At 39.6% G+C, this 15,877-nt stretch overlaps 1 long non-coding RNA gene across 4 annotated transcripts in view; it reads left to right on the top strand.

The window, feature by feature from the left end:
• Positions 1–15,877, top strand: part of LOC307176896 — a 139,950-nt gene that overhangs the window by 20,142 nt on the left and 103,931 nt on the right. For all 4 annotated transcript variants that reach the window (XR_013824936.1, XR_013824937.1, XR_013824938.1 and 1 more), the window contains one exon: positions 1,474–1,691. This is a non-coding gene — a long non-coding RNA (uncharacterized lncRNA). The remainder of the gene's footprint in view (positions 1–1,473; positions 1,692–15,877) is intronic.

The following is a 15,877-nucleotide window of genomic DNA, read 5'->3' as shown; positions in this document are numbered from 1 at the left end:
CAATTCAGGGTAATAAATACGCTGCTGTTGGATGTTCACTTTCATTGAAATCTATCTCTAGGCAATTTATCTTTATTAATTTGTGATATTTTTTCCTTGAAAATGGCCAGAATATTTTGGCCAAGCAATTCAGACTCCTTTCTGACAACAGAATTATACCTCTGGTAACTCTTTTGAAAGCAGTCTTCATTCATCTTGCAATGGAATAGCATCTCTTTTTCTTGTATTTTCATTGTTATTTAATATATATGATATTTATGATCATGATACTATTCACATACATTGTAGAAATTTTGAAATACAAAGAAAAATTAATGTCAGTTGTAACCCCATCATCAACATTTTAATATACTTTTGCACCATCTTTTTTCCTATGCCTTTAAAATGATCTCTATTAAAATTTTCCCTCAGCACTCCCTCTAGTCAAATGACCAATGTCATTCTGGGGAAAGTTAAAAAGCACCTGTTAGAGTTAAATCCAGGTACAATAAAATCCTTTCATTCCCCCATGTGTATTGAGACATTGCCTTTTTCCTTTGCACTCTGTGGCTGTCTATCTTCTATGACTTTAAATTTTCTTCCATTGTCTATCTGCGCCTTAGAAAAGATGCAAAGTAATTGTCTTAATAAAATTTTGGCTTTATTTTTATCTTAATAGAATCTTAGTCTTGACCAAAGGTGGCTAACACAACCCCAGTTCCATTGTCTCTTGAGACAAATAATTCTTTATTCAACTGTCAACATTACATGGTATCACATAATTGAAATTTGCTAAGAGAGTGGAACTCAGATATTCTCCCCTAAAAACAACGGTAAATATGGGAGGTGATGGCTGGGTTAATTAACTAGATGGGGAGTCCTTTCACAATGTATACATATATCACATCACTCGGATGTATACTTTAAATATCTTATAACTTTATAGGTCAATTATACCTCAATAAAGCCAAAATTTGAAAAACCCCACTAAATGGGCATCTTTCAAATACTTACTGAAAGAATGTTCTCTAGCTCTGTCTCCAATGTTCATCAAAAATCTTGATTTCAAAGATGACCCAGCCCATCTTATGCTCTAGATGTGAATCATTCAATGGGGTGTTTCCTTTTCTCTGTCGTTTGCTAAAAGCTTAACACAAAATACAGGATCCCTGCTGTCTACTTGTGCATTCGAAAAGATGCAAAGCAAATGTCTTGATAATATTTTACCTCACCTATTGGCCTCATCGTGTGTCCTTTCGCATTCCGGTCTTATTTTTCTTTAGTTCGTGTCATATTGTGGTATTTTAAGCCTTGTATTATATGCTCCTTACCAGCCTCTTTGAAGTGAGATTTTTAGAATAAATAAAATACGCTTATTAAAACCCTGATGTCATGATTAGATTTTCTTCCTTTGAAAATGACTTTTATGTCATCTGAAATCTAATGACTCAGTGGCATTTGTTTGGAAGTCTGCTTTATTTTTATTTTCTACAGTTTTCAGAAGTAGCATACTTGTAGAAGGCTGGGAGTTCAAGAAGCATACTTGCAGCGTGGACTTCAGTTTTGCAGTTCCAGTGAGCATGACGTGGAATCTGTAGTCTCGGCAGACGCTTTCCACACACCACCCGGGAATACAGTCCTGCCGTTGCAGGGCTCCTCCCCACGTTCCTGAAGTGAAGTTTGAAATGCAGAGCCCGGGCGGCTGGACTTAGGTACCATGGTTTGGGCTGGGCTGGATGGGAACACTGTCATCGGGCTTCACTTCCCTCCCCTTTATTCAGCTCCCTTTCCCACAAGAATCAATTCCATTCCAGAAATATTTTGTGGACACTTACACGCCATATGTTAAGCAAGCCAGAGCTCCTGATGCGGAGAGCTCTCAATCTGATAGGAGACAAAACAAACATCCAATTAGCTAAAACACAAGAAAATAGAATACTCTTTGTATAAGAATGGTTCTAAGTGCTTTGGGGTCTGAAGAGGGTAGATCGCATCTGTTTGAGGGGTGGGAAAGGCCCCAGCCAGGGGGAAGCGATCCTGCTTATTCTAAAGTCTGGGCTGTTTCCTGACCATCAGAGGTCGAGTGACGGTGAGAATGAAGCCCAGCAGGTAAACGCAGGTGGTGCGGTAACAGAGGGAGAAGGTATCCAGTGCACCTGGAGAGCGGGGGAGGGGTGAAGCCACCTAATAAGGTGCTGTGGAGATGCTCACTTCCGGGAAGGGGAGGGGCTGCGTTGGGGAAGCCATTCAAGGGATGAGTGTGGGGAGATGGTGGAGTGCTAGAGCGCTTTGTGTGTTTCTCCAGCTTTACTGTGCATGCAAGTCACCTGGGGATCTTTTTTTTTTTAAATGTTCAGCCTTCTTTTAATTAATTTATTTTTTTATTTTTGGCTGTGTTGGGTTTTCGTTTCTATGCGAGGGCTTTCTCTAGTTGCGGCAAGCGGGGGCCACTCTTCATCACGGTGCGCGGGCCTCTCACTGTCGCGGCCTCTCTTGTTGCGGAGCACAGGCTCCAGACGCGCAGGCTCAGTAGTTGTGGCTCAAGGGCCTAGTTGCTCCGCGGCATGTGGGATCCTCCCAGACCAGGGCACGAACCCGTGTCCCCTGCATTGGCAGGCAGGTTCTCAACCACTACGCCACCAGGGAAGCCCCACCTGGGGATCTTTAAAGCGCTGTTTCTGATTCAGGGCCAGGGTGGGTCTGAGGTGCAGCATTTCTCCCCTGCTCCCGAGTGAGGTCTGTGCTTCTGGCCCGTAAGTAGCAAGGCTGCTGGAAGCAAGGCTCTAGGCTGTGATCCTTAGTGAAGGTGCCTCTCAATGCTCCTCTTGATTGTTTCAGTGTTTTTTAAACTTGCTTCCCAGATCCCTGAGGCCTGCGGGGTTGGGAGTAATTTTTCTGCAGATAAATACATTTCAGTCTGATTTAGTTATTGGGGTTCTGGGTTTAAGATTTTCCTTGAGAAAGTGGGGTGGGCTGCACATGTAGCTTGAAAACCACTCCTTTTGATCACAGGAAGCCATCCAAACGTTTTTGAGAATGAGTGCATAGTCCAAAGAGAGAGCCGCAGCAGCTAGGAGCAGGGTGCATTAGAGGGCTTAAGACCTGCAGACAAGGAGACCAGGTACTTTTCCATCCTCGCGGTGTTTCTCAGGGTAGTGCTGGCTTTGGATGGGATGGTGAACATGGGAACTGAAAGACAGGGCGTGACGACGTGCGGTAGCGTATTGGATCTGAGCCGTCAAAGGCAAATCGGGGCTCTGAGCCATCTCCAGGACTTGCGGTCTTGAAAAAGGAGTTTGGATTGTACGTGGTGTTTGACCCGTGGTGGGCCCTAATGTCCGCCCACTTTCCCTAATCTGGTGGCGTTCGCGTTGCCGGGCGCCTCCCACACCCTAGCGCCACACCCATCACGGTGGGAGCAGATTCCTTCTCTGAACAGCACTTCACGCATCACGGTGTTTTCCCCCTTTGTTTTTGTAATTCATGAGATTTCCTCCCTAATTGGGTTAAGCATTCTTCTGGCCAAGAACAGTGTTTAGTTTTTTGTTGCAAACGTAAGACTTGGCACTTGGTGCTTGGAAAAGATATTTTGAATGAATCAACATAGAAAAACGCATTTCAGTTCCTCATGCCTGAGTCCAGGTGTTCAGGAAATCCATATGGAAACATCGTAGATTAATACTAAATATGAACGGAGCCCTGAATGTCAGCAGAGACTGCAATTTGGAGTCAGGCCGGCCCACCATGTATATAAGTTATGTGACCTTGGCTGAGTTATTAACGTCTCTGGGCTTCTGAGCTGGTGAAAAGCTTTCCAGCTTTCCTTTAAATGAAGATCAAAATTTTCATATTTCTTTAAAGACAGCCTTCATTTTGCTGTGTAGCGTTTTACATTTTTCCAAGCTGCCATACCAGGGATAAAAGTGTGAGTAGATTTGGGTACTTAAGTGGACCTCAAAAACAACGCTAGAACAACAGCAATTTCAGAAGGGATATAATCATCCGAAGTGGTTGGCACTGGAGGGGAAAAATAGGGACACTTAATTTTTCAACATGACACTAAGTGTCCATCAAAACACGTACAAATCTCCTAGAGGGACAGACCATTCGGTGCTATGACCATCTGAGTCACCAAATTTGAATGTGATAGTTTCTGAAATGAACTCAGAGTGATTGTCATGAAAATCTATAGTAATAAAGATCCATTGAAACAGCTCCCTGTATACGTCTAGAGACAGTCTATACCGAATGTAGGAAATGGAGTTGCATTATTCCAGGGATACTGCCTCCCATAATAAAATGTAATAACGGACACGGAAAGTGTAAAATGCTTGCCTTTGAAACATACATAACTTTCGGACTTAGAGGCTTTCATTTCTTATCACATAGGATAGAAACCTTTTAAAGCCCATCGTATTTGAAATTCCATTTATATTCATAGTAGTCAGTACTTAAAAAAATTTTTTTTAAAGGAACTAACTTTTTTTGTTTTTGTTTTGCGGTACGCGGGCCTCTCACTGTTGTGGCCTCTCCCGTTGCGGAGCACAGGCTCTGGACGCGCAGGCTTAGCGGCCATGGCTCACGGGCCCAGCCGCTCCACGGCATGTGGGATCTTCCCGGACCGGGGCACGAACCCGTGTCCCCTGCATCGGCAGGCGGACTCTCAACCACTGCACCACCAGGGAAGCCCCTAATTTTTTTTTTTAATTTATTTTTTGCTTCATTGGGTCTTCGTTGCTTCGCGCAGTCTTTCTTTAGTTGAGGCGAGCGGGGGCTACTCTTCATTGCCGTGCTCAGACTTCTCATTGCTGTGGCTTCTCGTGTTGCAGAGCACGGACTCTAGGTGCGTGGACTTCAGTAGTTGTGGCACGTGGGCTCAGTAGTTGTGGCTTGCGGGCTCTAGAGCTCAGGCGCAGTAGTTGTGGCGCATGGGCTTAGTTGCTCCGAGGCATGTGGGATCTTCCTGGACCAGGGCTCAAACCCTTGTCCCCTGCATTGGCAGGCGGATTCTTAACCACTGGGCCACCAGGGAAGCCCGGTACTTTAAACTTCTTAATAGGTACTTTCATTTCTAAAGAGAAGGGTTTGTATATGAAGACCATCATGTACTTTGTCAATATAGTTTCCATAGAGATTTAAAGAGACAAATCAGGAGGATCTTTCCTATTTCTGGTTAATTGCCTTGGAGTTTGCTCAGTTTTTCTCTTGCCTCTGTATGTGCGATTATGAGATGAAACATTGATATATAAGAAAAGCAGGATTAATCTTAGCTTTGTATATAATATATGCAAAAATTGCATTGTTTAATGACCTTGGTCAGGGACAGTGAGACAGATTCCTTCCAATACCTTAATGAATGCCTGATACTACATTAAGTTCCTCTTTCAATTCACTGAAGTGCAGCTGATAACACTGCAGCTCCTCCGGGCTTCTCCCAGGGATGCCCCAGGCAGGGCTAGAGTCTTATCTCCTGAGACATTTCAGAACTTAAGTTCTGTAGTTTTTCCGTGGCTCAGCTCTCAGAAGATTTCCCAAGTGTTTGAGGAAATGCTGTTTTAAAATATCTTACGTTTTAGGCGATGGTATAATCGAAATTTTGGTGGCTCAGCATTGCCTAGAGGAAGAACGCTAAACCCACAGGGCCCTTCAGTCTGAGGTCGCCCATCGTCCCGCTCTTGTCGAAGCATCGCCCCACGTTGTCTGTCCCTGATTAAAGTGACTCCACAGCACGGTCTCGCTTCCAGGTTCCTGAGCATCTGTTTTCTCTGCTTGGAAAACCGTTCTTCCTTCGCCCTTTGGGAATCCTCTGTGACTCAGCTCCAGGGTCCTCTTCTCCACAGCCTAGCTACTCAACTTGCTCTGTCCCCCAGAGCTTTGGACATACCTCCATCGTAGCACCTGGATGTTGCATTTTAATTATTTATAATCACCTCACCTTCACACATCGGAGGCAGAAGCTGCATCTCAGTCATGCCTCAGTCCCTATCGAGCAACTTATACAGAGTTGGCGTGTAGTAGGTGATTGATAAACGTTTCTTTAATTCATTACAGTTTCATATGGGTTTTTCTCAAGGTTTTACAAATTTAACTGCTAACAGTCCATCCTCTCTCCTCATCTTGCAAAGTACACAAAGCACCTGCTAGGTCTCTGTCGCTATTCAAAGGCTTTACAGGCGTTACACCATGTAATTCTCAAAGCGCCATATTACGTGAAGTACTATGATTTTTCTAATACAGTTTTATAATTATAAGTTCATTTGCATATGTCTTTTAAATAGCATCTCAAAATATTTTACTCCACTACCAACTAAGTCTAGGTTTCACCAAATTATTCTCTGGTATGTGTATATACCGTAGTATGTAGAGTAATTATCAACCAGAGAAATTTCCTGTGACCAAGACTATTATGCCTTAGGTCACTCTGCCTCACTGATACATTCTTTAACTTGTGTGAAAATACTTTCAATTATCAAATTAAAAATAGTGATCTAGTTAATTCCTTTATTCATTTGCAGACATTTGTTGAAGACCTACTGTGTATCAGACACTAGGATACAAAAACGAATAACAGTGGTTCTTATCTTCCTGAACTTTGTACTTTAGGACTGGGAATAGCTTCTACGTTCAGAATAGATTTAGGAGAAGGTAACAGGTCTTTGCTCAGAAGTTTGCCCCAGTGTGAGAGATGTGCTTTCTGTTGCCGGCATGGTCAGATCCAAACGTAAATTTGAAGGAAGAGCTCTATACTGTTGCATAGATTCTTCAATGTTCACTCCGTCTTTATTAGCTTATTTAAAATCATTTCGTAGATGCATAGCCACGCTCATTTTCAAGACCACAGTAGAAATGTTAGCATAAAAAGTAAGAGCTCTGGAAATGGTTTGTTAGCTTATAAATTTGCTCTTACTACGGGTTTAGTCCTAGAATTTGTATCTAATTAACCCTAGAAATGACATATGATCAGCTCAGCCCAGGGAAGCTTTTGGGGAAGCTGGCTCAGTATAGCGGTGCTATAAACCACTGAGGCTAGTTTTCAAAGTAGAATGATAATTTTATAATATGTGTAATATTATATAATCACAGTAGTAAGTATATGCACACTGGAAGGAAAAATTCTATATTTCTGAAAACTAGGGGCAAAACTTAAAAGGTTATACTGTGAATAAGTGATTCAAAACAAAACACGTGATTGTGTTTCTCATGTCCTTCTTGAGTCTAAAATCTTAATACCCTAAGGAAGGATTTCAGAACCAACAAGGCATCTACAGTGATAATATGCTCTTTGAGTTTTACGGTTGACACTTTTCCTCCCATTTGCCAAATTGCTGTGTTCAGAAGGATGCCAATTTATTCTAAGTTGATTTACTCTTAGATCTTCTTCTGTCCTCCTGGCTTCTCACAGTTTGTGCTTCAAGATAAAGGGAAATTTTGAAAATAGATAAATAGAGTTATTTCGTCAACTCAGGTCTCTTCATATACAGTCATGTCTGTACCTGCTTGGGGTCGGGGGGATGATGTCAAACACTGACCTGTCCTTAGGGTTTAGCTGTTCGGACCTGCTCAGGATGAGGATATTTCAAACTTTTCTCTTAACATTATAGAACCTTAGTAGATGGGACTGGGGAATGATTTGGTTTAGTCATGTTCTGTGGGGTGATAAATTCACTTCCGTGGTAACACATTTCCTCCTCTTAAGAGGGAAGTAAATTATTTGAAACATGGTCTTCCATGTCTGTCTCCTCCTAGCTTGTGGATTCTTTGAGGGTACGGACAGCGTGTATTTCTCTCTCCATCTCTGACATCTAACATAGAGCAGCTCATGAAATCGACACGCAGTACATTTTATTGATTGAATTAATGAAATGGAATAACATGGTACCAGTGCATTGGGCCATCTGTTTTTCCTTCTGAATACTTCCTCATTTCAGCTAGTGGTAACTCCATCCTTGTAGCCGTGCAAACAAAACAAACAAGCAAACAAACAAAAAACCAGGACCAGCGCCATCAGCAAAGCCCTGGAGTCATCCTTGGACCTCACTGCTGCTCTTACCCACATCCCATCTCTCAGCAAATCTAACTGGTTCCACTTCCACCCCGGCATTCCACCCCTCCGTCTCTCCTGCTACCAAAGTTCCTTGTCCTCCTTTGCTGGGATTATTAAAATCCCTTCCTAACTGGTCTCTTCTGTCCTTGTATCCTTTGTTGTGGACAGGTCTGTCCACAATATGGCAGCCTGTGTGATCATTTAAAATCTTGAGTCAGATCATGCCATTCTCGTATGCAAATCATGCCCGTGGCTTCACCATGTTCAGAATGAAAGCCAGCATTTCAACAGGACTCCGTGAACCTGGGCCATCTCACCTCTAGAACCTCACCCCTACCTTGTTTCCCTCATTCCCTCTGCTGTAGCCACACTGCCTAGTTAAATTCAATGGACAATTTCAGTCTTTATCTGACGCCAACGGGAATAACCATTGAACATTACCACCTTAAAATTAACAAAAAGCATGAGATCAAGGAGGAAGTATTTCCAAATAAGATCCATTGTTTTCCTCTGAGAAACAGCCCCTGGAAAGAAAAAGTGCGAGTGTGGTAATCTCCTGCCCTTCATCACGGGGTTATGATCACTAGTCAGATGTTTGTCAGACATCTGAATAGAGTCTGCTATTCTTTCGGGGTCTTTTTCTCCTTCTTGGAAATGAACAGCTGGAGGTTATGATTTATGAAGCCCGTTTCTCTCTCCTGCTCATGAAAAGTCATGCGTGTGACTCTCATCAGACTTCTGATGCAGGCAGGATCAAGTTTGGGCAAGTTGCCTGTAGTTTTTACAAGAAAGACAGGTTCCATGGGCCCTTGTAGTTGGAGAAGGCTCTCAGAATTCCCCTTTTCACCTGGATATGACCTGAATACCCAGGTGACCTCCAGGGCCGGGCAGTAGCACAGCATTTAAAACCAGACTCCAGGCTCTGGGTAGATGCCTGGGTAGATGGCCCACTTCTACCACTGGCCTGCGTTACTCAACAATCTGTGCCTCAGTTTCCTAATCTGTAAAATGGAGATTATAGTAGTAGATTCTTATTTGTGTTAAAAAAAGATAATCCACGTAAAGCATTTAGAAAAGACCTTGGTGTCTAATAAGCACTCAGTGAACTTTAGCTGGTATTAGTATTAGAATTAAAATCAGAATTAGAGGTAAGATGAAAGCAGCATCAGTAATAGTATTAACGTTATTACAGGGCTGGCTTTAAGTCTAACAGTGAAACCACATGTCTAATTATTAGGAGGGAGGTGAGGAAAGGAGATCCTATTAATGACAGTAAAGATGGGTAAGGCCAGAGCAGGTGACAGCTGTTTATGTAAAGAGTACACCTAGAGGTAACTCAGGATATACCTGCTTTTAAGTTACAAATAGATGTTCCACAGACATCACCTGTCTGCATGGTCAAGAAGTTCCAGTTACTTTGAAATACAGAATCTCCAATATAAACTTTCCAATGTCTCTTGAGTGCTATTCATGATCTACTCTGGTGAGTTACTTACCAACTGACATTTAGAACAGAAAATACAGTTAGTTTTAAAGGCTGATGAAAAACCATTTCTACCTTGTTTCTAAAGGAGCTGAGGTTATGGGTAACCCTTTTAAAAATTATGTTTTCATAAATTATAATAAGTTGTTAGTCTTCTGTTATGTAAGGCATTGCTCTTCATGCAAATATTAATGCAGATTTTCCACGAAAGGTGTGGAAAAGTCTACAAAACAAGGGACTGTACTTACTAATTGGATGATCTGCCTGGTCCCTTGCAGAGCTGTTACTGTCTCTGTGACTCTAGGTGTAGAGCAATTACACAGCCACATCTTCAAGCTACTCCTGAATCGCTGTTGCTGGAGGGTCCCACAATCATGCTATGCAGAAAAAAATCATGGCTTGGCACCATGGAGGCTGGCTGTTGGTTTTCAACACATTCTAAGTAGACAGCAACTTACTTTTCCTTCAGAAGGAATTTAAAATGACCCTGACATTGTCATAGTCACAGAACACTGATTTCCCACTGAGATGATGAGAAAAATATGAAAATAAAGAAAAACACTTAATGGAATAGGTATGGAAGAACTAATTTCATGTAAGAAAGAAAAACTCACCTGTTAATCAAGGAACCACAAAAGAATCCTACAAATCTCCTTTCTGTACACTGTTGACTATTTAAACAAAAATACAATCACTTGAAAATTAAAATAACATTCTCCAAAATAACTGTTTGGTAGCAAGGAAATTACTACAATCATTGGTAATTTAGATGATTAAATGAGAATACTGCACATAAAAACTTACGGGGTATTTCATGTTCATGGATTTAGAGATTTAATATTGTTAAGATGTCCATACTACCCAAAGCCATCTACACGTTCAGTGCAATTGCTATCAAAATTCCAGTGACATTTTTCACAGATATAGAACAAACAATCCTAAAATTTGTACGGAACCATAAAAGACCTCGAATAGCCAAAGCAATCTTGAGAAAGAAGAACAAATCTGGTGGCATCATGCCCCCTGATTTCTAACTATATTACAAAGATACAGTAATCAGAACAGTATAGTATTGGCATAAAAACACACATGTCAATGGAACATGACAGCCCAGAAATAAACCCATGCATATATGGTCAATTAATTTACAACAGAGCAGTCAAGAATATATAATGGGTGAATGAGAGCTTCTTCCATAAATGGTGTTGGGAAAACTGGACATTAAAACATAATACCAAGAGAACTAAAAGATATAAAAAGAGCCAAATGGGAATTCAAGAGCTGAAAAAAACAGCAACCGAAATGAAAATTTAACTGGATGTGATAAACACCAGATTAGATGAAAAACTCATAAAGTAGAAGACACAGAAATAGAAATTATCCAAACAGAGACAAAGAAAAGAGACAGAAAAAAAACAAAACCCACCCAAACCTGGAGACTCAGTAACCTGTGGGACAATGTAAAGCAATGTAACATGTCTGTAATTGGAGATCCAAAAAAGCAGGGGCAGAAAAAAGTTTGAGGAAATAATGGCCAAGATGTATTCCAAATCTGAAAACTACTATAAATCTGCAGATCCAAGAAGCTTAAGAAACACTTAAGCTATATAAACTAAAAGCTTAACCAAGAATGATTTGTTGACCCTCTTGAAATAAAATTCTAGAAATAAAATTGCCATCTGGTTATCTCCTTTACTAAAGTGGCAATTTGGATATTATTTTTAAAATCATGAGAATAGGAGAATAGAATAAATGTGCTTATGTGAAGTACTGATTTCTTTTTTTGCTTGAGAATTTTAAAATGCTCTAAATCTGAAATAAAATTGAATTCTTTCTTTCTTTTTTTTTTTTTTGGCTGTGTTCGGTCTCCTTTGCTGCATGCAGGCTTTCTCTAGTTGTGGCGAGTAGGGGCTACTCTTTGTTGCGGTACACGGACTTCTCATTGCAGTGTCTCCTCTTGTTGTGGAGCACGGGCTCTAGGCACGCAGGCTTCGGTAGTTGTGACATGGACTTAGTTGCTCCGTGGCATGTGGGATCTTCCTGGACCAGGGATCGAACCTGTGTCCCCCACATTGGCAGGCAGATTCTTATCCACTGTGCCACCAGGGAAGCCCCAAGTTGTAGGAGTTTTAAAAATACATTTTGGAGATTAACCCCTTATCAGATATATGGTTTGCAAATATGTTCCCCCATTCCATAGGTTACCTTTTCACTCTGGTGGTTGTTTCTTTGTTTTTTCTCTGCAGAAGCTTTTTAGTTTGATGTACTCCCACTTGTCTGTTTTTCTTTTGTTGCCTGTGCTTTTGGTGTCATAGCAAGAAGTCATTGCTAGATCAATGTTATGAAGCTTTCTCCCTGTGTTTTCTTCTAGGAGTTTTATACTTTCAAGTCTTAAATCCATTTTGAGTTCGTTTGTGTATGGTGTACGGAAAGTGTCCAGTTTCTTTTTTTTTTTTTTTTTGCACTTGGGTATCCTGTTTTTCCAACACTATTTGTTGGAGAAACCATCCTTTCCCCATTGTGTAGTCTTGACACACTTGTTGAAGATCATTTAACCATATACACTGGATTTATTTTTGTGTTCCCTATTCTGTTCCATTGGTCTATATGTCTGTTTTAATGCCAGTACTGTACTGTTTTGAATACTGTAGCTCTGTAATATATTTTGAAAACAGGAAGTGTGAGGCCTCCAGGTTTGTTCTTTCTAGATGTTGTTTTTGCCTATTCAGAGTCCTCTGTGGTTCCATATGAATTGTAGAATTGTTTTTTCTATTTCTGTAAAAAAATTCCATTGTGATATCGATAAGAAAATCTGTAGATCACCTTAAGTAGTAATTTTAACAATATAAAGTATTTCAGTTCATGAACACAGGATGTCTTTCATTTATATGTCTCTTCCTTAATTTCTTTCAGTAATGTTTTATAGGTTTCAGTGTGCAAGTCATTCACCTTCGTTAAGTTTATTCCTAAGTATTTTATTCTTTTTCATGTTATTGTAAATGGGACTGCTTTCTTAATTTTCTTGTCAGATTATTTGTTGTTTGTCTATAGGGTTGCAATTGATTTCTGCATGTTGATTTTGTATTCTGCAACTTTACTGAATTGTTTATTAATTCTAACCATTTTTTGCTAGAGTCTTTAGGGTTTTCTACATATAAGATTATGCCATCTGTAAACAGACATTATTTTACTTTTTGTTCAATTTGAATGTCTTTTATTTCTTTTTCTTGCATAATTCCTCCAGCTAGGACTTCCAGTACTATGTTAAATAAAAGTAGAGAGAGTGGGCACACTTTTCTTCTTACTAATCTTAGAGGAAAAGCTTTGTTTTTCCACCATTGAGTATGATGTTAGCTGTGCACTTGTCATATATGGTCTTTATTATGTTAAGGTAGTTTCCTTCTATTCCTAGTTTGTTGAGTGTTTTTATCATGAAAGGGTGTTGATTTTTGTCAAATACATTTCTGCATCTATTGGGGTGGTCATGAGAGTTTTATCCTTTGTTCTGTTAATGTGGTATATCACATTGATTGATTTTTGTGTGTTGAACATCCTTGCATCCTAGGAATAATTCCCATTTGTATGATTCTTTTAATGTGTTGTTTAATTTGGTTTGCTAATACCAATACTTTGTTGAGAATTTTTTGCATCTATACTTATCTATTATACCTATAGTTTTTTCCTTTTCATGTCCTTTTCTATCTGTGGTATCAGGGTGATTTTGGCTTCATAAAATTTGGAAGTGTTCCCTGCTCTTCAGTTTTTTGGAGGAATTTGGTGTTAATTCTTCCTCAGATGATTTGGTAGAATTCATCAGTGAAGCCATCTGGCTCTGGGCTCTTCTTTGTTCAGAGACTTTTGATTATTGATTCAATCTCCTTACTAGTTATAGGTCTGTATACATTTTCTGTTTCTTTATGATTCAGTCTCGGTAGGTTGTAGCTCTAGAAATTTGTCCATTTCTTCTAGGTTATCCAATTTGTTGGATAATTTCTGTATAATTTTTCAAAGTAGTCTCATAATCTTTTAATTTCTGTGGCATTGGTTGTAATGTCTCCTCTTTCATTTCTGATTTTTTAGAGTCTTCTTTTTTCTGATTTAATCTAGTTAAAGGTTTGTCAATTTTGTTGATCTCTGCAGAAAGAATTTGATTTTTTCTATTGTTTTCTATTCTCTATTTCATTGATTTCTGCTCTAATCTTACTTCCTTCTTTCTCTTAACGTTGGCCTTAGTTTGTGCTTCTTAGTTCCTTGAGGTTTAGTTAGTTTGTTTATTTTAGATCTTCTTTTTTACTGTATGACTTATTTTTATAAATTTCCCTGTTAATACTGCTTTTGCTGCATTCCATAGTTTTAGTATGTTATAGTTTTGTTTTCATTTGTCTCAAGATATTTTCTAATTTATCTTTTTATTAATTTTTTGACCCATTTTTTGTTCAAAAGATTGTTATTTAGTTTCCACTTATTTGCGAATTTTACATTTTTCTTTCAGCCATTAATTTCTAGTTTCATTCCATTGGGGTCAGAAAAGATATTCGACATGATTTCAATGTTCTTAAATTTGTTAGACTTGATTTGTGGCCTAATATTTGGTCTAGATTGAAGAATGTTCCATCCATGTGCACTTGAGAAGAATGTGTACTTTGCTGCTGTTGGGTGGAATGTTCTGCATATGTCCATTAGGTTCATTTGGTTTATAATGTTGTTTAAGTCCGCTGTTTCCATATTGATACTCTGGATAGTCTATCCATTATTGAAAGTGGGTTATTTAAATTTTCTACTATTATTGTCTTACTCTCTTTCACCCTTCATTTTTATTTATGTGTGTCCTGATTTTGGATGCATGTATTCATAATTGTTTTATCTCTCAGGTGTATTGACCCATTTATCGCCACATATTGTCCTTCTTTGTCTCTAGTGACAGTTTTGTTTGTTTGTTAATTTTAATTTTTTGGCTGCATCAGGTTTTAGTTGCAGCACACGGGATCTTCATTGCGGCACAAGGGCTTCTCTGTAGTTGTGGCGTGTGGGCTCCAGGGCACATTGGCTCTCTAGTTGAGGCGCGTGGGCTCAGTGGTTGTGGCACACGGGCTTAGTTGCCCTACGGCATGTGCGATCTTAGTTCCCAGACCAGGAATTGAACCCACCTCCCCTGCACTGGAAGGTGGATTCTTTACCACTGGACCACCTTTTCTTTTGATTACCATTTGTATGAAATGTCTTTTTCTATCCTTTCACTTTTAACCTATGTATGTCCTTAAATCTAAACTGAGTCTTTTGTAAACAGCTTATAGTTGGATCTTGTTTTTTTAATCCATTTAGCCACTCTTTTGATTTGGAAGTTTAATCCATTTACATTTGAAGTAATTATTGATAAGGAAGGACTTACTATTACCGTTCTGTTAATTGTTTCCTGTCTGTCTTACAGCTTTCTTGTCCATCTTTTCCTCTTTTCTTGCCTTCCTTCATGATTCTTTGATGTTTTTTGTAGTGACATGCTTTGATTTCTTTTTTATTTTCTTTTTTGTATCTTCTATAGATATTTTTTTTGTGATCACAATGGGACTTATTGTAAAACATCTTATAATAATCTATTTTAAGCTGATGACAACTTAACATCAATCCTATACATATACTCTCCACTTTTACTTCTCCCTCTCTCCATACTTTGTTATTGATGTCACAGATTACATCTTTTTGTATTGTGAATTCATTAGAATATTTTTATAGTTAGAGTTTTTTTATACTTTTATCTTCTATATCAGAATTAAAAAAGATTTATGCACCACAGTTACAGTGTTCCAGTATTTCATATTTGTCTATATAGTTACCTCTACCAGTGAGTTTTATACTCTCATGTGCTTTTATGTTGCTGTTTAACATCCTTACATTTCAACTTGAAGGACCTGCCCCTTAGCATTTCGTGTAAGGCAGGTCTATTGGTGAAGAACTCCTCAGCACTTTTTTTTTTTTTCCCCTGTGGTACACGCGCCTCTCACTGTTGTGGCCTCTCCCGTTGCGGACCACAGGCTCCGGACGCGCAGGCTCAGCGGCCATGGCTCACAGGCCCAGCCGCTCCGCGGCATGTGGGATCTTCCCGGACAGGGGCACGAACCCGCGTCCCCTGCAACGGCAGGTGGACTCTCAACCACTGCGCCACCAGGGAAGCCCTCCTCAGCATTTTTTATCTGGGGAAGTCTTTAATTCTCCTTCATTTTGAAGGATATTATTGTATTTCTCAGCTCCAGAATTTCTGTTTGGTTCTTTTTTTAAAAAAAATATTTTCTGTCTCTTTGTTGATATTCTTGATTTATTCATGCCTCATTTTCTTGAGCTAATAGAGTATCGTTATGATAATTACTTTGATTTCT

The sequence above is a fragment of the Stenella coeruleoalba genome (assembly GCF_951394435.1).
Source record: "Stenella coeruleoalba genome assembly, chromosome: 18".
NCBI classification, from domain to species: Eukaryota; Metazoa; Chordata; class Mammalia; order Artiodactyla; family Delphinidae; genus Stenella; species Stenella coeruleoalba.
This window is presented reverse-complemented; position numbering and strand designations above follow the sequence as displayed.